Source organism: Schistocerca serialis, chromosome 4, assembly GCF_023864345.2.
Source record: "Schistocerca serialis cubense isolate TAMUIC-IGC-003099 chromosome 4, iqSchSeri2.2, whole genome shotgun sequence".
Classification (NCBI taxonomy): domain Eukaryota; kingdom Metazoa; phylum Arthropoda; class Insecta; order Orthoptera; family Acrididae; genus Schistocerca; species Schistocerca serialis.
This window is the reverse complement of record NC_064641.1, coordinates 657,213,142-657,235,734: the sequence shown is the minus strand read 5'-3', so window position 1 is coordinate 657,235,734 and position 22,593 is coordinate 657,213,142.

Genomic DNA, 22,593 nt, shown 5'->3' with positions numbered 1-22,593 from the left:
CATCATTCTCGGAAAGGCATTTGCCAAGAGAGTTGTACGATTCCCTGTAATTCACCAGCAATGCTCAGAAGCTGATCGTTAAATACTGTACATTTATCTGATTTATCAGTAACAGAAATATTTTTACTACAAACTGACTTTATATCGTCGAGCTTGTGCTGCTGACCAGTCCTGTGAATTAACTATTCTATTTGTGTACCACATACTCTTTGCCTTCCTAATAATTTATAAGCACATTACGGTACTGTTTGTAATTGGCTCCTGCAACTTGATTGTGACTACTTCTAATATTTTGATACAATTCCCACTTTGTCCAACACGATATCCTGCTCCCACTAGTCAGCCACCCAGGTTGCCTTTTATTGCTTGTACCCCGTTTAGAATGTTGTAATGGAAAGCAACTCCCAAAGAGCATGAGAAACGTGTTAAGGAAAGCATTATATTTATCATCTATGTTATCGGCACTATAGACATTCTGCCACTCTTGTTCTCATAGACGTTCTTGGTTTCCTGTTGGGACACCTTTTTGTAGTTATCGATTTTGTGCACTAATTTTTTGTTAATTATAGTGCCTAGAAATAGTAACGGCCACAGAACGAGACCCCAGCAAAAAGAAAAGAAAGATCGTAAGAACCACCTGGAGCTGGGAACCGGTGATGGTTTGGTTTAAAGAGTCTCTGAAAGTTGAGAGATCTGGAACTTAAGTGACTGGTTCGTAACGCCCAGTTACATGAGCATGGTAGAGTGACGGCGGACGAGCCAGGTGTACATTGGTCTCCAAAAACTGGAGAGGTTTTCTGGGGCAACGACTCTGTCATCTCCAGCTCATGTATAGATAAATATGGAGTTAGTGGTACCCTTTGAATATAAAGCAATATGTCGTTATTACTACGTAATTACTTTAGTATATCTTCTTTGCGACAGAGTATAGTAAGCGTGACCGAATGTTGAGGATAGAGAGTAACGACTTTTCATAATTAGAGTGCAAATGCTAATAATAATTAGCAATAACAGTTCAAACATCGTAATCTCTTATAGAGTGGTCCTTACACTAGGTATCATGATCGAGATGCAGTAGCAACAGTTCAATCATAGTAGTCACTCATAGAGCGATCTTTACACTATACATCAAGGCCGACGTGGATTACAGTAGTAAATACTGTCTGTATTCGGTTTCCAGACGCTTATCAGTGAAAAGTAGCTACAAGGACATCCGTTAGCTATGGTGGAACTTCATTGTGCTTTGTTCACTCTTTTTCCTTCTCATACGCACCTCGCAGATTCTCCAGCTATCGCTACTGTAAAATACGTTACTCATGTTTAAAGATTCATAGTCATCACAATTAGAGATAGCTTTGTCGTCCTACTAGTACTTACGAGCTCGTTGGAAAAGCACTTCCTTGGTTAGAAACTTAATTTAATCTACCATCTTCATTAATCATTTACCATATTTTCGTTTTACGAAATATTATAAGAGCTTGTTACGGTAAATCACGATGCTATATCATGTTTATGTATAGAATACGTATAGAATAAGTAAATTAACAAGTGAGGGAAAAATAATACTAAAGTAAGGAACCTAACACCTTTTCAAAGAGAATAAAATTTGTTTATTTTAGTCATATATGTGGCGATATTAGTGTGATCATAGTAAGATAAACGTCAGTTAGAGGAGACATCTCGAACTGTGTGTGAAGCTTCAGTTAGAACTGATAAGATAAGCTGCAAGACGCTTAAAATACGTTAGTCCTTTCTATTTTCATGGTTATAGTAGAAGCCATTCTTAACGATGCTGCTCAAATAAGAACTGCTGTCTGGAAGATGGAGATGGGAGATATATTCAGTTAATTAGGTAGGTAGTTAATTTCATTTATTAATCATTGCGATGATGTTCATGAAAATCAACTGAAACGAGACAGTACTTGGAGTGTGTACATGATTTGTTTTTGATACGACCATATTCACCACATTTAGAGAGTAACATTAATACCGGAATAACTTCAATTTAATACAGAAATGATCGCATTAGGCTTTGACGCTTCCCTTGCAATGAGTGAAACATGTTTGAATTTATCAATTAGAGTATCCAATTAAAGTACAGTGAAGACAGGAAAATCTCTTAACTAATCTGCATTGTGGTTTTTAGTACGTTCTCTGTGTGGCCTCACTATCCTTTTAATGGTTGATTCATCCGTCTTCCTCACTATCCTTTTAATGGTTGATTCATCCGTCTTCACACTGAAACCTCCAGCAATTATTAAATATTCCGCTTTGGGTCTTCCATTAATTGTCATCTGCATTCAGATTATGTTCATCTGCTCTCTCTTTCCGTAATGTGGACCATATGCAACAATTATATTCACGTGTATACCAAATATTTTTATTCTTTCATTTATGAACGTATATCATTGCATCCATTTTCTATCGATACTGTTGTCAGAAGTGCAGCTACAGCTGGTGTCCGTTCAGTTCTACTTACTCCAATGTATATCATAAAATAACCACTAATTCCTGATAGTTTCTTCTTTGTTTCTGATTTTGCGGCTGTACCGGTTTTTGTAGTGTTCATTTCCTGTGTTTAGTTTTTCTTTCTTAGTGCTCATTCCTCTAACATTCCATGCTGCTGTTTTCTAAATTTTTTTTAGTGAATTTTATTCTTAATCGTTTTCCCCGCTTTAATCGTCATCAAAAGCGTTTTTCTACTCGGTTTTTGTGAGTGATGTTATAATTCCCCTCTTGCAGGATACCGACCTATGTACAGGGTGGCAGGTGGTGGAGCTGCTACCACTAGATGTCGCAACACATCTGTTTTTCTTTTGGGTTTGCCTCCTATTAGATAGTTGCCTTCACTAAGACAATAGGTCTATCTCGCCACGTTTTATAGGCTGCCCTTGCCTTATTTTAATAATTTTGTAACATGATTTTCTCTTTAAGGGAAGTCGGCTTCTGTATGAGTAATAGCCCCTCCCCCTATCCCTCCCCATTTCCCCTGCGTTGTAGACTGCTCTTCGTCTCATTTCTGCCGAAGAGATCTGACTGGTTAGGATACCTCTACTAGAAGCTTAAGCTCCAGCCAGAGTAGCTCTCTGGATCGTAGCAAACTCCACAATCCTCCTCGCCTCGGTAAGGCACCAGTCCTCGAGGAGGAGAATAATTAATGTTATTTTTTCTTATAGTATTGCGACAGTTTCATTGGTGTATAAAGGCGCTGTAAAGCTTCGTGTCTAACGCCTTGAAAGATACCAATGAGGTGATGTGAGTAATCATCAGACAATATTCTCATCGATTCCTTTTGAGTGATAAATGCTGTCTTTTCGGTTGACGCGCTATCTCACAATATTAACGATGAGACAGTAATGAATGGATATTATAAAATACGTCACTTTATTGATTCGGTTATTTTGCAGACTAATAATAACGCAAAAAGCAAATGTAATTGAAGTAAGACATTTTTCCATCTGAACAATATGTATGAAAATATTTCATTTTTAGCAGAGTTGCTGTTAGGTACTGACTACACAGTACTGGTTTTTGTTACTGGTCGTCAGGCACCTGCGATTTCATGTTAACACGTTCCAAACGTGTGTGGTAAAGGTTCTCAATGTTCTCGGCAACGAGGTCGGGCCACGACGGTTAATGTTACCTGCTCTGCACACCTGCGACCAGCCACTTTCAGGCAAAATAAATGGCGACCGTTGCGGTGAGTAGCTACCACACTACATCTACACATGTAACGTAGTTTTAATGTTATCTGTGCAAAATATACGGCGCGGAACCAGAATTTTAACTGCAGTTTGCAACGTGTGAAAAACCTGTGTTTTAGGGCGTACGCAGTCGTGTATAGGCTAACTGGATCCTAAGAAACGCTATTACCGTTTGATTACAGCTTTCCAATTTACTGATGCCATCCGAAATAGACATATCAATGTAATCATCAGTCTTCAATAATTTTTTTCTGTTATCCAGTTTCAGCAATACTGTATTAAAATATTGATATTTTCGTACCTACTGTATGCAGTGAATTCAGTAAGCCGTATTGTATATTCCAGTTTTTGTTAATCCTCGCTGTTTATATTCGTTGCTATGCTGTCATTTTCTGGTTATCTAGCGTCACAGAATATATTACTGAAACTTTTTTCATACACATCTACCCTTTCTAGAAAACTTCCTAACGCATTCCTCTAAGACTTCTTTATCGTTCCACTTTCATTTTAAACTGACTTTGCGTCGTGGCCTACGCACTGATAACGACTTCCTCTTTTTGAGATCTATCACTGAATATAAGTTTCAGCTCCGATTATTACAATACCTCTATTATCAAAGTTTCCCTGAAGCCTAGAACTGTATGTGATACCTATGGATTAGTTTTATTGAAGAATATTTTCATATACTGGGAAAGACTATTGTTACACCATTTAGATAACGGTAGCAGTAAAGGAAACAATGTGTAAAGTACTAGATTAACATGTCGACAAATATTTTTTTAAATTTCCGTCTTAACTCTCCTCAATAGGTTTTTGTGAGTACAGTTACTCATATTTCCCCGCATTTATCTATTTTCCTCTGAATACTGAGCATCTTTTCAATCTTATCTTGCCGAAGCCCATCACTAGAATTCCAAATGCCGTGTTTTGTCCTCTTCTTACATCTCAGGGTCGTCTGCCATCATCATCCGTTGTTTACTTCTGTTCTCCTGTGTATCCTTCCCAACAGTTTTGTGCGCGATATAATGATTCCCCAGCGTATTTCTCGAAAGTTCTCCTCAATATCTCGGCAAACAGGCATGTTTCTTAAACACACTGACCTGTATCTTCACGTCTACAGAAGTCGTCACAGCGCCAAGTGTTTTATGCTCTCTTGTTCACACAGTGCGATCCTTCTGATACATTGACAGCTTTACAACGAGCTGAAACACGTGGAGAGAAGCTTCTGAGAGAATCGGCACAGTAATAACCAGACAAGGCGTGTGTTTTGACTGGTTGCACTGAGACAATACTATACTGCAGGAAGAGAAAGAGCAGCACAAATCATTATCTTGTAAACTGTCAATATCTCCAGTAACATTAGTAAGATCTTAGAGTGAGATAATGATATATGCGCATTTGGTTCACCCCCTAAGACACTGAAACTACTACGTTCAGTAAGACATTGTCTAGGCGTTGGCAAACCAGGGGTCTGGCTATAGATTACAACACAACCGAGTTACTTAGGAAATATTCCTCCTGCTAGGACTGAGTGATTAAAGAAATCATTGAAAGTAAGATCACAGGTACCCTAATTAACTTTTTAGTGGTCTACAATTGGGTCAGACATAGAGCACTGCACAGAGCCAAAAAATCATAACATTCCCGTATAGAGAGGTCCTCAATCGGAGGCGATAGCACTGAGATTTGAGGCCGCAGATCACAGCCCACAACCACAACCCCTCACCACAAGGGCTCCGCCAACAGTGACGAGAGCGGAGAGGAGGAAGATGGCAACGTCTGTTTCCTGAAATATCATGGAGAGCTTACAGCGTGACACTTTCGAAATATTAAGATTTTACAAAAAGTAAATCGTTTTGTCGAAAGAGGAGAAAGAGGGTTTTCAAATAATCTCCATTAGTCTTAAAACAAACAGTTTCTAGTTTGACTGTACTTTGACATGCACATGGTTTAACGTTATGTAAATTATAAACGTTTCTCGAAATAAATTGTTTCTATATCCACTACATGTATCATTGTCATCAGCAATCAGTAAATCATTCTCTGAACAATAAAGTACATCAGCTGTACAGTGGGAATAAGATATAAATTTTTTTTGTAACTCTGGTATCTGTATTACCTATGAAAAGAGGTCAGGAGAGGAAAAAAAAACATGTATCTATTGGCATAAGTAATGGGTGTAAGAAGAAGTAGGTTAATTCCACGTTACGGTTTTACAACGCCTCAACCATCCCACAAATTGGATTATACGAACAGATATTGTAAATAACCCAATGTGAAAAAAGCGATATGTTATCACATGGAGTTTGTGCTTCGAATCGAAAGTTCATATGTTCAGTACAGGGTGCAGTGTGAGACTAAACTTGTTTTTACCACCACCGGTTGAATTAATACAGTGGGCTATATGTCAGACAGGTAGCGAAGATCGACAACATTTTTGTATGAAGAAAAATGAGCAAATCATTCTAAAAGTAGTGCAAGATAGTTTAAAAGACTGCAGATGTGTCCGAGGGACTCTGTGTATTTCATTCGAAGACAAATTAATGACTGAAGACGCTAAGCGTTCGGTCATTTTGTCTCCGAACCATTTGTTGGCTATTTCGCAGTTCTTACCATCGAATATTCTGAAAAATAATGAGTAAATATTCCTATGCATGTCAAAATTCAAAGGAAAGGAAAGTATTCTTCAAATGATAAAAGCACTAAATGCTACATACACAAGTATAATCTTATTTACAGGCAGGGAAAAATACCTACACGAGCCGACACTTGGAGAATAACTCTATGCTGAAGCGCAAAAGCCAGAAGACAAATCGAATTCACCGCACATTAAACAACGGAAGTATTTTTACGTTTTCTTGGTTTAGCAAACGAATGTCGGATAGCACTTATTTTCTAGAAATTTCTGATTTGAAATACTGATCTCTGGTATCCTTCATAGGATATGTGTTCCATAGTATCAACTTAAATGAAATTTGTGTGTACTTTATCAAAGAAGAAAAAGTGCACACACACAGCGGAGGTAGGTTCTACCCTTAATATTGACAAGAAAAACATGTATATTTTGTGAAGAAACATTTCATTGCTCCATTAAAGGCTTGAAGATATTTTACAAAGCGAATATACTTCAAGGCTCCGGTCACACTTGGATAATATTTTGTCATTTGGAATTAATTTTATGTTCTTTGGACTGAAACCAAATGTGAGAATCAGGCTAAGTGCTCAGGAAAAAGTAGCAAGAAAGAATTTTAAGAAATCCCAGTTAGGTTATATATAACAAATGCTGAAATTAGGGTAATGGATCCTTTTTTCTAGTTATCTGCCCAAGGCATCATGACAGAGGATTAGTAATTTGATTTCGTTTCAGATTGATTATTTGTGGCTGATATAGTTTCTTATCAATGGTATAAAATAATATTCTGACGAAAATTTTCAAACAGTTCTTTTCTTTTCTTACTGAGAGGCGAATTCAACGTACTTTTCTTATTGGTTTACTGTGGATTAAGATTTTGACTCGATACAATGCTATGTAGACTCTGTGCTTCGTGCTTTCATGGCATGTCTGGTGGTGAACAGATTGTATAATGCTACGCAGATTCCATGTTTTCATGGTGTGGGTGAGGGTGAAAGGGTTGTATAATTCTAGCTGTATGCAATGCTGTATAGACTCCATGTCTTCATGGGGTGGATGGTCGGCGTGGGAATGTGGTCCGCTGCCCCCCCCCCCCCCCACATTTAGTGACGTCACCCCAGCTCCACAGCGAGATCCATCTAGTTGCAGCAGCGATGTAGACAGCTGGCGATCTAATGTGTGCCTGGTCGGAGCTGCAATAATACTACCAATTCTCACCATCAGCATGGAAGTTGAGATAGCAGCACCAGTGTTACGTAGGAGCTCGGGATACGTGAAGCTGCCAATGGAATCAGCCTTAAATAAATTGCCTATCTTAATAACGTAACTTCCATTTAAGCAATGCATTCATGATCCACAACCTTGGGGATCATTGCACCATTTTTAGTTTGGAAGTGGTACCTGTGTATCCTACAACCTAGTGATATTTAAAAGTAAAAACAGTTTTGTTACTCTTAGCAGAGACTATAATCATGGATCCCTTATTTGTATTAATAATTTAGCCACCCACACTGCAGGAGCGTCCATTTATGACACTTCGGCATATCCCGCGCATAGCAAGAAATATTTAAATTTAGTACACACACAACACATAGCATGGACAACTGGGTCTGTAGCAGGGGTTAATACCAGTATTGCCAGCTGCCATACTGAAGGGTGACTCTTCACGACATCCGCTACACATCTCGTCCGTGCGTGTGTTGTTAAAAGTCATTGTGTTGTTCACTTCATGCAGATTTAAAGGATATTAAGTGTTCGTTGGATTTGTTACATGCTGCCTCCTCATTTGCAGCTGGACGGGGGTGAATGCATTACTACTGTGCACAATCATCTGCTTTACACACATTTCGTTTCACATTGGTGAGACAGCTTCCCCCGTACGAGCGTCCTATCTTGTCAAGTTAACTCACCAAGAGCATTGCGCTGAAATACACTGTTTGTATGCCTGTTCGCTTGCCATTCTGCTTATGAGAACTATAATACCTTTTACACTAGTCCCTGGGCCACGACAATTATTCTTACAAAGTTTTGCTCATTATACGCACATGATTCTTCTACATAGTATTTTGATAAACTAAACATATACTTCCTTCGTCAGTAATGTTACTTAACGACTTTGTTTCCAATTTTGAAACCTGTCGGTCATTGAGTTACGTTCTGGCCCAATGATTTGAACAATAGAAATATGAATACAGAAAAGGTGAAATGCAATGTTAACTTGACCCGTATAGAACGAGATCTAAGACGCTTAAGTGCTTCAAAATGTGATAGAATAAGTAATAACATACCTGTACGCGAGTAACACATGCATTAATGAACGAAACAAAACGTCCTGATCACGTTCTCAAACAGTTACCTGATAACTTACGGATCGCTTTGCGTTTTTTGTACGATGACATGACACATGCAGAAAGTAGTGACTAGCAAGTAGCCTTTACACTAAGTCAATTCTTTCCACAACTGCTGTTTCATGCATAAAAATAAGACACATCAGTTTATTCAAAATTATGGCAGTTGATTCACCTCCCAAGAGGATCGATTTCTTTTTCACTAAATTCTATACAGATATACACGATATATAAAGTTCACAAAACGGAATATTACATTGTCTACTTCCTAAGAAGGTCATATGGTGAAACGGATTTCGAGACATATTGATCATAATAAGTTATTGGTCTGTATCTGTTCTCTGTATCTTACATCTTTGGACCTTAGTCTTCGAATATATTTCAATGAATTTGTGCCTTTACACATACATTCCGGTAATGCATTGTTCTATATCATACATAAGCTTAAGGCTACTCATGATTGTTATTAACATCTAATGGATCCCGTGCGAACTTTCTTGTTTCCTATATTATTTTTTAGGTTTTGTAATAACGATCGCTTATAATGCTCATTATACTTGGCATCTTCTACTGAGGTTACAGCATTCTGTGACTGTAGTGGATCGCTTCTTTTATATAAAGCACTAAAACTGAATTGTCTTACTGGGTATATATGTAATCATTTTTAACTCCTAGGCCTCAGACTTGATTTAGATTAAACACATGTCTGCATCCTCTGGATGCTGGTTTGAGTTAGAATGACTTCACGAACATGTATTACATAATAAACAGAAATAATGCTCATTGTTTATTAATTTGTATTTTTACATGCATTGTATGTGGTATTGTTTGATGATATAATCTGTAGCAAATACCTAGGTGAAAGGTACTATGATTATACTCTTTCAATTCGATGCTTGTAAGCATCCTTAATGTAATATGTAATGGCTCAGTCATACCACTTACATTTTATCCATTTATTTTCCTGTTTTTAATTAGAGCTACTTATATCGCTGATTGCAACAGGCACCTGGATTTTGTGTTACAGTATTAATCGCTTAGTTATTTAATATCATGGATTTATAAATTTTTGATCATTGGCACTGTACACATGTTCCTACATCTTAAAATATTGTACTGTTTTCAATCGTGACCATATTAATTCCCTTCGTTTTTAGTGTGCCATGGCTTTGTATTACATAACAAACAGCTTATGTTCGGTATATTATTGAACACAGGTCTTTACATTTTACCTAACGTATATCTAGTAGAAACTTCATTACATCACAGTTCTTTGTATTATTATAGAGGCACGACTTTGTAAAATGTCGTTGGTTAACAGCGCCATCTGGCAGTTGGCGCTTTCGTGTAGCAGTAACGTTACATATTTGGCCAGTCTCTGACAGCCATAATACAAGTACCCCCTTGCTCCTGTAGTTAGAATTGCAAGTAATACGCCGTATTGACGTCACACATGGATTATAAGATAGTCACCACAATCACCTTGCAATGAAACACAAGAGTTGAAATTGTGCACTGGAGTCATATGTGGCTGATGCTGTAAATTATTTAATGATGACGACCAACTTTAGGGAAGGGCTTTATACCACTTACCAAATGTACTTTATATTTTTATTCCTCACTATTTATAAATTTTTTTTACTGAGTACATGACAGCAAGAACGATTCAGCTCAACAGATTATGATGATGTGTACTGCATGGTGACTGCTACACACTCAGATAAGTACTAAATTTATTCTTGAATATCACAGAAAGAAAGTTGAAATATAAAATGTTTTATGCTATTCTTTATCTCTTTTAGGCAGTTTTTGTGGTTGAGATCGGAAGGGGTTTCCTCAATGTGCCGAAACTAGTAATCAAAAAAAAGGAATATTAGCTGTCTTGGCCTAGTACTTTTATCCAGAGATTTTTAAAAAATTATCTCTTCTGATAACAAACATTGCTAAGGTGTATTATAAAAGACAACTCTGGCTGAATAATTTAGGTGTATGAAATCTGCTTTGCAATGACGCTACTGTATTAATGTCCTGTGAAACAATTTGTTGAAAATCGCCCTATAAATTTATTAGTTGTCTGACATGGTATGTTGCAAACAAAGTTGATCAGTGTGCCAAAGAGCTAACTGTTTTCATGCACAACCACTATTCACATAGGAAAAACAGATATATGTTCGCATCCTGGCTGCATTTTTCTCAGGTAATTTTCAGAAAGTTTGTCTGTGCTACCCCTTCCTAGACACTTCTCCTATACCCATTGATATTATTTTTGGCTATACTGAGAACAAGAACCGTGCACTAGATGAAGTCTTAGTTTCTTGCATATGTGCCAAATTGACCAGCAATTCAATGCATAAGAATTACAGTGCTATTGTTTATGTCGAACGGGCAGTCACTGATAATGGGGAAAGCGAAGGCAGTCCAGTAGTTATGGTTTCCAAATTTAAAGACACAGTCTAGTAGTTAAGGTTTCTAACTTTAAAGATGCCTGGTAAAAATCGTTCATGAATTTTCTTCAATGCAGAGTGTAAGTTTCAGAAGAGGATGTGTACCTGAAGCTCATCATACAATGGTGTCAATATTTGATCATTGCCAGCCAATTGTGGTATTAGGGCTGAGGTTGGAAGCATTGCAAAGGACATATGATAATGCTCAAAATGCACCAGACAGGTTTCGGAAGGTTAAGAAGGCTAAATATAATGATGTTCGTTCGCTGTTGGAACATTTTATTGTGCCAGAAGGTACCTCATTTTATAAAAAATGGTGTATGGAAGTTGTGTGGAAGATGATGTAGTAGATGTGGAATGATATTGTTTTTATGAAAATAAAATTAATTTAATGCATCCAATCTCTTCAGTGTTTACCATTGTTGGAAAAATCCATAGCAGAGATTGGAACAGAGAAAATAAAAACCTTACAGGTAATTATCTTAACTTCTTGTAATATTTAGTTATGGAAAAATCCCAACAGTGAGTATCAAAAGTTGTTATGTTAGCGAGTTAACTTTTCATCCGTTTTAAGTCAAAACTTGTAAGTCAGGTCAAGAAAAGAGAAAAAAAAGTTTGTCTCAGCTGTCATACATGCTGCCACATGTCAAAAAAGTGAGAGGTACTCAAGACAGTATTGTACCATCAAACTGGCCCAGTAAGCAAATTTCATTCATCCGTACTTATATTCTGATATTTAAGACTACATTTCAAAACATTAATCAGTTCTCCTGTAAAATTTTGAAAATGTGACAGAATCTTTTATTTATGAGTGATTCAATTGGATCACTTAATAAACTGACATTTTAGATTAGTAAATGTATACATTTACTGAAAGGAAAAATTCTTCACACTGGATCTTGGAAGTAATTACAGGATTGTAACATGATGATACCCAAAAATTTTGAATACAAGCGACTTTTGAAATATTAGCTTTTCAAGAAAGGTGAATCATTTCCTTGAGAAATAGTTTCTAGTAAGGTTCAATTTTGACTTGAAAATGTGTTACAGGTATTGTAAATTTTTAACATTTCTTTAAGCAAAATGCATCTATATGAAGTGAACTATACCATGAGAAATGAAGTTCAGAAAGGGCAGTGTGAATGACAAATTAATTATTTTATGTAAGTATGTTACATGCACTAATAATGAAAAGAATGGGAAAAACAAAGAGATACATATTGGTGTATGAGTAGTATAGGGAAAAGTAAGACAATCCTAAGTTGGTCTTTTAGCATATAAGAGGTTTGTATTGCAAAATAAAAATACGTTCTGAGACACAAATATGAACAAATAAGAAAGTAGAATATAACGTAATATGAAGAATTTTTTTAATTTGGAAAGAATTATTGCAGTTCACTGTAATAAATGTTTTATTGTAATGTACTAAATTGTTTATAATGTAGGGCAGAGTGGGGCACTCTGAACCACGGGGCACAATGAATCAGGTAGCATAATTTCAGTATGACGTGGTAAATTATTTTTTTCTCTGGGCATATGTTGTCAGTACTGCTCTAACGACTGCCATTTGTTTTCTGCAGGATCTAGTTCCTGCCATTAGTGTTGTACTGGTGATATGTTAGTTTTGCGACAGTGAAGTAATTTTTGGAGACATAGATAGACTGAATTTTGATCAATCCTATGTCACCAAATTTTAGAGAAAGTAAGTCATTGTAACAATATCAATACTGTAGTTTAAATATATAGATTTTCAAATATTAACAATGTTCATACATAACCTCACATGAGCTTTGTTTGAAATATGTACTGTTGGGGCACATTGAACCAAGCTCGCCCACAGCACAATGAGCCATGGTTCATTGTGCCCCAGGGTGGTCCATTGTGCCCCAGGACTCTTTTAATTACCCAATACAAGCACTGTGTACTTTATTTCCTTAGCATGGGTAAAAATATATGTGTAGGTATTTAAGACTTGTGGATGTGTCTGGTGAATCTGAGTACAACTTTGAAGACTTGGACAAATTATCAGAAACAGATGATTTTGTTTTGACCAAATTTGAACTGGAAAACAGAACACCGGTTTACTATGTGGGGAAGATTTTGAAACCGAAGGATGAGTCAGGAGAATATCAGGTATCATTTTTGAGAAAAAAGTGAAAAAATGGAAGTTTTATTTTCCTCAGGTGAAAGATGAAGCTTTTGTTCCAGCTAGCAACATACTTCATATGCTCCTATGATCTGGAATCAGCTTCGAGTCCATTGATGTTCAGTAATTCCATAATAATTTACATGATTGTGTGCCTACAGAATTAATTACATGATTCACATGTGGAATATATGTAAACATTATGTTTAAAGTACAATTATACTTACTTTCTATGCTAAATAGGTTCTTTCAATTAACCTGTTTAAAGTGGTTCATTGTACCCCGCATGTGGGGCACAATGAACCATTTACCAAATTTTCTTCAAAGGCGTGCAGCTAAAAGGCAATTAATGATAATGCAATCATATAAGGCCATTTGATACTTGAAGGATTAAACTGTAACATCTGCAAATCTCTACTTTGTAATAAAATTATTGGATGAGTAACATGGGGAAATATTTTTTATGGTTCAATGTGCCCCACTCTCCCCTATGTAATAATACATTACCGGGGCTGGATACTGTTTAAGGTTGCTTGTGAGCTGTTCGACTATAAAATAAATTTGAACTGTATTTGAAAAATGTCTGATTTTGTGAAATTCAAGCCTGGGTACCAAGGTAGTAAGTTAATATGATATGCACCAAAACGTTCTGTTATTTTTATTAACATGTTGCAGAAATTATGCAGGTGTTGGAAATACTGCAATGTACAACCACAAGTGTATTTGGTTCAAATAACACATGGGAAGAGTGGTGACAGTTACACACGAGGCATCTTAAGTAGGCTGTTATGCATACTAAAATATTTTCTATGCATAGAGAGGATGGGACATTATATCCGGGCACGCATCATTCTAGTAATTGCCTCCGAATCTCTACAGAACGATGGTAAACACGTGTGGATGGTTGGTGACCATCGCTGAAAGTCGATTTTCAGATCGCCATTCCAGAGAACTGCGGGTAATTTTGAGGAACGCAAGATATCAGTTTTCTCCAATGCTGCCCGAGCTGTCTTTTTCTTTTCTCCGCAGACAGCGAGTACTCCGCGTGGACGGGGAAAACATAAAAGGAAAGACCTTTAGCGAGTTCTCGCGAGTGTCGGCCGCGACGCACAGCAGTCTGCGGCGGCAGATAACACGCGTCCGTCGCCATGGCGACCGCGCTAATGGGCTTACAACTTGCCGCCGCTGTCCTGTTGTTGGAGAAGGCCCTGTCCCCGGGGAAAGGGGGGTGGCGGGCGTAGGCTGCCCAGCAACAGAGCCTACAGGGCTGGCTGGGAAAACATCGCGTGAGGCGAAAGTTAAACAGCGTCCGCGCTTAGCTCGGCCTTCGCCGATCCCTGAACAGGCAGGGCAGGCCATGTTTCAGGCAACAAGCGCTGCGTCGGGTACAGATTACGAGCGGAGAGGATACATAACCCTTTGGGTATTTTTTTGTTTTTTCTTTTCCTATCGGATATCCTGTGTCCCAACGCGCGACCGTCACAGATACAAAACTGGTCGGGTTTGACTCGCAGCAATTTCATGGAGTTCTTTTTCGATCGCGACGTTTATGATGCACCCGAGCAGAGAAACAACAGAAAGTTTTGGTGCTCCGCCAGCTTTTAATATATGGGTATGGATGTGCGTATGTGTTTCTTTAGAAAAGGTTTTTATTTACTAAGATCAATTTCCTCGTTATAATTTGTAAAAAGTTGTGCATTGGAGATTAGTTGAATGGAGAACCCAATTTTTAAGTTGGGTAGGTCGTTATTACATTAAAAAACTCTTAAACTTTCTTATAGGCCACTGTTACGTCCACTTACTGTAAATCAGTTCTTTTTCTGACTTCTGTAGGGCTGCGCCATAGACAGCACCGCATGCAAGCATAATTTAAAAGCAATTTTAAATCTGAACATCGGTCTGACGATGAAAATATCAGTCGAAGCTGGATACAGTATCATTTCAGTCAGGGTCAGTAAAAAAACGGTAAGAAAACTATTCATTATTTCAAAAATAATCACCGTAACTGTTAATACTTTAATTCAATGCCTTCATGCAAAAATGTTTGTGGCTGCTACACAACAGTGATTGTGTCCAGGCGTCCATCTACTCGTCCGAAGCAAATTGACAGCCACAAATGTCTTTCTTCAGGTCTCCAAAAATATGGAAATAGCATGGGAAAGATCGGGACTGTAGGAGGATGTGTAAGAGCTTTCCAGAGAAAATCCTTCAGTGTAGTCGAAATAAGTGCCACACAAGCTCTGGGAAATCATTATGACATTTTTGTTTGATTACAAAGGGCCGCTGCCGATTTACTTTCTGGAACATGGCGCCACAATAAACGCTCAGCAGTACGTGGATACTTTGCAAAAATTGAAGAGCGCCATCGAGTCCAAACGCCAAGGAATGTCAACGGACGGCATCATTCTGTTTCTGCATAATACCCACCCACATGTTTCCGAGATTTTTTTTCGGGTACGCTGCACAAGTGTCACTGAGAAGCCGTTACGCATTCTCCGGAAAGTCCAGCTCTCTCCCCATTATTTTTAGTACCGAGTCTTCGTACGAAGAGCTATGTAGCCGCCTAATCTGCATTCAAGTGTAAGAATAGTACTGTTCCATGGAAATAATAGTCCATTTCCGTTTTCCCTGCATTTCTGCCCATGGGGAGTGATGTGACAATTGACCAGTCCAAATGGTGCAAATCATTCTTACATCCACCAGGATATGTCGAAAGCTCAGCTGTGCCCTCAAACAAAGACATGGATTAAGAAACCAAAATAAGTTAGGGGCGATAATTTAGTATTGTGGACAATAACATTCCTGAAATGAAAGACCCTGCCCAGAGTCCCGACGTGACTCAACTGAACACATTTCTGCTGATTTAGAACATTGATTTTTCTCCAGAAATCAGCGTCCAACAACACTACTTTCCCTGGACAGGCTCTTGAGTACGAGTGGACTGCATTTCGTTCAGATATTCAGACACCGTATTGAGTGTGTCTTCAACGCAGTTCAAGCCGTCTTAAAAGTGAAGGGTGGACAAATCCCATATCACTTTCCATTAATACATGTCCAAATGCTTTTAACCATATAGTGTAAGCAACTCTAAAAGACAATAAAATTATATTAATAAGTGAATTTGCGCAGAGTTCTTGTATTATTTTTTTTTAAAAAAATGATGTTATCACTCTTGAAGTTGCCCTCCATATTTTTCTATCTTATGTCAATCTTTTCATCTGTGCGTAGCTATTGTACATAACATTCTCTATGATCTGTTTTGCATATCTTATTCTTTGTCTCTCTCTAGCCTTTTTTCACTCTACTGCTCTACTGATTCCGAAACATTTCTTCATTCCACGGAAGATGTCACACTAGTCTGTTCCTTCCTCCGTTAAGGGTCTTCCGCAGCCTCTAACCGGTGCTCAAAACATGCTCTTTCAAGAACTTCTTCCTCAGTTCCACATGAGTATCAAACAGCAGGAAATTTCTTTTCATGAAGAAAGATTTCTTCGTGTGTGACAATCTACTGTTAATTTGTTCCTTGTTAGTGCCATTAGGTGCAATCATGCATAAGATAGTTCTTTCACTTCTCCTCGTCAGTCCTGATACTGACGTTAAACAATTCGTTCGTTTCCTTCGTACTACTCTACAATGCCTACATCTTTACTTTGTTTCCCCTCATGCCTTTTTTTCAAATCATCATCCTTTTGACAAGAGTAATGTGGCCGGTCACGAATTCCTTTCCTGTGACAGCCTTTCATCTCAGAGCAGCACTTTCAACCTACGTCCTCCTCAATTATTTGCTGGATGTTTTCAAATCTCTGCCTTCCTCTACAGTTTTTGCCCTCTACAGCGCCATCTAGTGTCATTCCCTGATGTCTTAACAGATGTCCTATCATCCTGTCCGTTCTTCTCGTCAGTGTTTTCCACATTTTCCTTTCCTCTCCGGTTCTACCATACGACGCTGTGACCGAAACGTACGATCTCAAAAATTTCTTCCTGGAATTGAGGCCTATGTTTGATACTAGCGGAATTCTCAATTATGGCCTTTGTTAGATGCTAGCAGGGTTCTCTTGGCCAGGAATGTCGTTTTTACTTGTGTTAGTCTGCTTTTTATATCCTATGTCCATCATGGGTTACTATGCTGCCAAGGTAGCAGAACTGCTTAACTTCATGTACTTCCCAATCACCTATTTTCATGTTAACTTTCTCGCTTCCTTTTGCTATATTCTATGCTATGTTGCCCGTTCCTTTTTCTAAGTCTTTCTTATACCTGATCCAGAAGGCCTGTGTCGCCTGCGAATCTTAGCATTGGTGTCTGTTCCATATGGACGTTTATTCCTTGAGCAATATTTGCTCACATTATTATCCAAGTTGGACAACAGTTCTTATAAGCTGTTGACACGTTATAAGCTTGTTAACACGAAGTTTCATTATTGTCACTTAGGTTTTGCAACTGTTGTCGATCGTTCGTTTCCACCAATCTTCTAAAGACTGTGAACGTCTAATTCTACCTTAGACTGCCGAAGACTTTTTCTAGTACCACAAGTATTAGGAAGCTCTCTAAATTTTGTTTCTATTTAGCTGTCACTACCAAATGTTTCCTTATCAGATTTAAACACTCAAAATATAGACACAAAAACATAGCACGACAGGTTTATTTAATTCAAGAGTTAATTAAAAATCAGTGACTAAGAGGACGTAATGCATTACTTTCATTTCTGTATACAGGTTCAATTAAAACGGGAATCTCAGTGCCTAAAAATCTCACGGACTAACTGTAAATTGTGAAGAAGATTGCTAATGGACTTCTCGTCGAGTGAGAGGACGCCAGCAAATTACACTGTGGCGCCAGCCGAGGGGACAGGCCAGAGGAAATTAGCCAAGTTTCTCCCGTGTCCGCCCTTCGGGCTAGTGGCCAAGTTAATGACTTTTGTCTCCACTGGCGTCACCCTGAGAAAAAGCATCTCGACAGAAATTCTTACCAATTTCTTTTCCCCTGGTCATCCAGATGAACTTTCAATATTTGTTCTACAATTAAGAAGCACTTTATCTACTCTACTGAACCTAAGAAATAAATCTAAAGGAAATATTTCAGAGGGAAAAATTCACTTCCTATGACAAAAATTTAATTCACACAATCACCGGAAATCCCACAGATGTCAAGCTCTTTACACTTGAGACGAGGTAACAGACGAAATTAGAGACAAATGACTTACAGCATAACAATGTCATAAGTAAATCGTGTATAAGCAAGTGGGAGATGAAGTTTAAAGTCATAATCACATCTGCAAGTGGTCTCCCTCAGGTGGAATCTATAAGTGTTCTGGCTGGAGCAGTCAATAAATTTTCTTACGCTACGTGAAGTGTTACATATTGACAAATGCTATAAGGTCAAATCCGATCGGAAAGGTTTGCAAACTTGCAGAAAAGCATGTTCAATATTTCGTCACAGTGCTCAAGAATATGTCGGGAGATCAAACAAATTTTCGTCGAGTAACATCTCAACTATTTTGTGTAGGATGAATGCTTGCCCCACCTCTGCATAATTAGTATCCAGTATAGCTTAAAGAAACTATATGAATAAGTCCACATTCGCCTGTAAAGAAATCTTTGAACGTTACCTGGAGAGTGGTGAACGATGTGGATGCTGCAAGGTGCAGTTACCCCAACTTTTCAGCCTCATATCTACTTATGAGCCACGGATGATAGGTAACAATGTTACTGTTAAATAAAAAGCAGAGGTGCAGTAATATGTGTAGTCTTCCCGTACTAATAATCGTCATTAATATTATTGCCATCTTTTTTGTTAGATAGCTTTTGTATTTGCTCTTCATGAATATCTTTGCACGGTGTTCCATAATTAGCTTCGAAAGACACTTGTTGACAATCAAACCACATGTTAAGCAATATTAGTAATTGCCAGTAGCTGAATTAACAGTTTTCCGTATTCACAGACTCGATTTCTTACTTGACCATGTCTAATTATTTCACTAAGAACATACTAGACTTCACTATAACACTGCACTCTTCTCATGTCTGCAGACAAAAATCTTGATTTTTGACATTGGAAGCCAAGCACGACCTTTTATTTTTACACCAGGTAACATGCATCAGTCCATTGCTGGACTAGCACGTCCCATGCGCCCGCCCCCGGTAGCTGAGTTGTCAGCGCGACAGAATGTCACTCTTACCTGCCCGGGTTTGATTCCTGGCTGGATCGGAGATTTTCTCCGCTCAGGGACTGGGTGTTGTGTTGTCCTAATCATCATCATTTCATCCCCATCGACACGCAAGTCACTGAAGTTGCGTCAACTCGAAAGACTTGCATCCGGTGAACGGTCTACCCGACGGGAGGCCCTAGTCGCACGACATTTACATTTTACGTCCCATGTGTCCTTCATAACGCTTTTAAAATCGTTACACTCTCTGAATTCTACCCCTGTCACCTAATAAAATGATGAACACTTGTAATAAGCAACAACAGTTATTGCCATGATTATACATAAATAATGTGGCGGACAGGGTGAGTAGCAATCTGAGGCTGTTTGCTGATGAAGGTGTAGTGTACGGAAGTGACGTCATTGAGTTAAAGTAGGAGATACAAGATAACCTGTACAAAACATGTAACTTAAAGTTGATGGTGGTGGTGGTTAGTGTTTAACGTCCCGTCGACAACGAGGTCATTAGAGACGGAGCACAAGCTCGGGTTAGGGAAGGATTGGGAAGGAAATCGGCCGTGCCCTTTCAAAGGAACCATCCCGACATTTGCCTGAAACGATTTAGGGAAATCACGGAAAACCTAAATCAGGACGGCCGGAGACGGGATTGAACAGTCGTCCTCCCGCATGCGAGTCCAGTGGGCTAACCACTGCGCCACCTCGCTCGGTTTAAAGTTGATGAGTAGGAAAAATAAGTATGTAGTGCTCAATACATACCTTGGGGCAATGTTGCAAAGCAGTATGAAATGGAAACGAGCTAGTAAAGAGTGTAGCAGGGCAAATGAATGGTCAACTTTGGTTTATTGGGAGACTTCTAGGATAGTGTGCTTCATTTGGAGGGGAGACCTCACATAGGGGCACTACTTGAGCACTACTCGCATCTTTAGAATCCTCAGCATGTCGCATTAAAGGATGACATTGAAGCAGCTCGGAGGCGGGGTGCAATATTTGTTACTGGTAGGTTCAAACAACAAGTAACTTCGGGAACTCAGATGTGAATCCATGGAGGGGAAGTGACATTGTTTTCGCGGAGCACTACTGAGAAAATTTGTAGAATCGACATTTGAAGCTGACCGCAGAACGATGTTACTGCCTTCGATGTGCATTTTGCCCAAGGACCACGAAGATAAGAGAAGTTAGGCATATAGACAGTCATTTTTCCCTCGCTGTATTTGCGAGTGGAGCAGAAAAGGAAATGACTACTAATGGTACAGGGTAACCTCTACCAGGCACTGTCCGGTGGTTTTGCAGAGTATATATTAGATATAGAAAGTCAATTGCTTTTATATCAGTTGCCTCACTTTCCAGGTGGCTGTTTGGTGTGGGACATTTTCAATCGTTTAGCTGGGTCCATGATGAACCAGACTCAGGAGAGGGGCCGAGGACGATGATGTGATGTAATTTTACTCCCCCTCCTCCTACCGTCCCCGCCCCCTCCACCCTCGAGGTTTTGCTTGGCTTTCAGAGGACACAGACAGAAAGAGTGGTACGAGAAGAAGCGTCCACTAGTGGCAAGTACATACCGCAGTCCAAGCATTCTTAGGGCCGGGAATCTGGGCACCGGATTCCAACAGTTCGTCTCATAATGTGCTCTGCATACAATGTGGGCCAGGTCTACATGTACAGAAATCACATATTTCTCTATTGACTGAAGCCTCATTCATGATTCGATGTTATTTGCCTATGACTGTTTTTTTATGTTTCTGACGGATTGAAGCAATCACTGTGTCCACAACGGATTTTTCTTTCCATAACTCTTTCGTGTATTACTATTCTATGGCAATCACCTAAACTACCCATTCTTTGCTGGGACATTCAAGTGTAGGATTACTTCGATACGTGAAAATAATTGGGGCTTTTCGTATTCTCTGCATTCCAGAATTCCAATCAAGAAAAGCTGCCAAACATGAATAACTGTGGACTAGATATTCTTGGAATATTAAAGCAGCTTAAATCACTTATTAGAAGCAAGCCTTCCGGTTCAGACTGTATACCAACTAGGTTCCTTTCAGAGTATGCTGATGCAATAGTTCCGTTCTTAAAAATCATATACAAACGCTCGTTCGATGAAAGATCCGTACTCGAAGACTGGAAAGTTGGACATGTCACACCAGTACTCCAGAAAGGGAATAGGAGTAATCCAATAAACGACAGGCACATATCATTAATGTCGATATGTAGCAGGATTTTGGAACATATATTGTGTTAGAACATTATGAATTACCTTGAAGAGAAAGGTGTGTTGACACTTAGTCGACACGGATTTAGAAAAGATCCTTCTTGAGAAACACAACTAGCTCTTTATTCACACGAAGTGTTGAGTCCTATCAACTAGGAATTTCAAATTTATTCTGTATATCTAGAGTTCCAGAAGACTTTTGACATCGTACCTCACATGCGGTTTGTAATCAAATCGCGTGTTCATGGAGTATAGCCTAAGTTATGCGGCTGGATTCATGATTTTGTGACACAACGCCACAGTTCGTTGTAAGTGTCGGGAGGCATCGAGAAAAACTGAAGTGACTTCTGGTGTTCTCTAAAGTAGGCCCTCTGCCTGTCACTTATCACAATAAACAATTTTGGAGACAATCTGAGCAGCCGTCTTAGGTTGTTTGCATATGTTGCTGTTTATCGTCTAGTAAAGTCATCAGAAGATCAAAACCAATTTCACAACGATTTAGATAAGAAAACTACATGGTACTACAACTGGTAATTGACCTTAAATAATTAAAAGTGGAAGTCATTAACGTGAGTGCTAAAAGGAATTCGTTAAACTTCGGTTACACGATGAATCAGTAGACTCTAAAGGCCGTAAATTCAACTAAGTAACTAGCAATTAAAATTAAATTGGAAAGAACACACAGAAAATTTTGTTGGGAAGTCGCAGTAAGGACTATGTTTTATTGGCAAAACACTTAGAAGATGCAACAGATGTATTAAGGAGGCTGGCCTCACTACCCTTGTCCATGTTCTTTGGAATACTGCTGCGTGGTGTGGGATCTTTACCAGATAGGCTTAAGGGAGTACATCGAGAAAGTTCAAAGAAGGACAGCACGTTTTATATTATCGAGAAATAGAAAAGATTGTGTCACGGACATTGTACAGAATTTGGGATG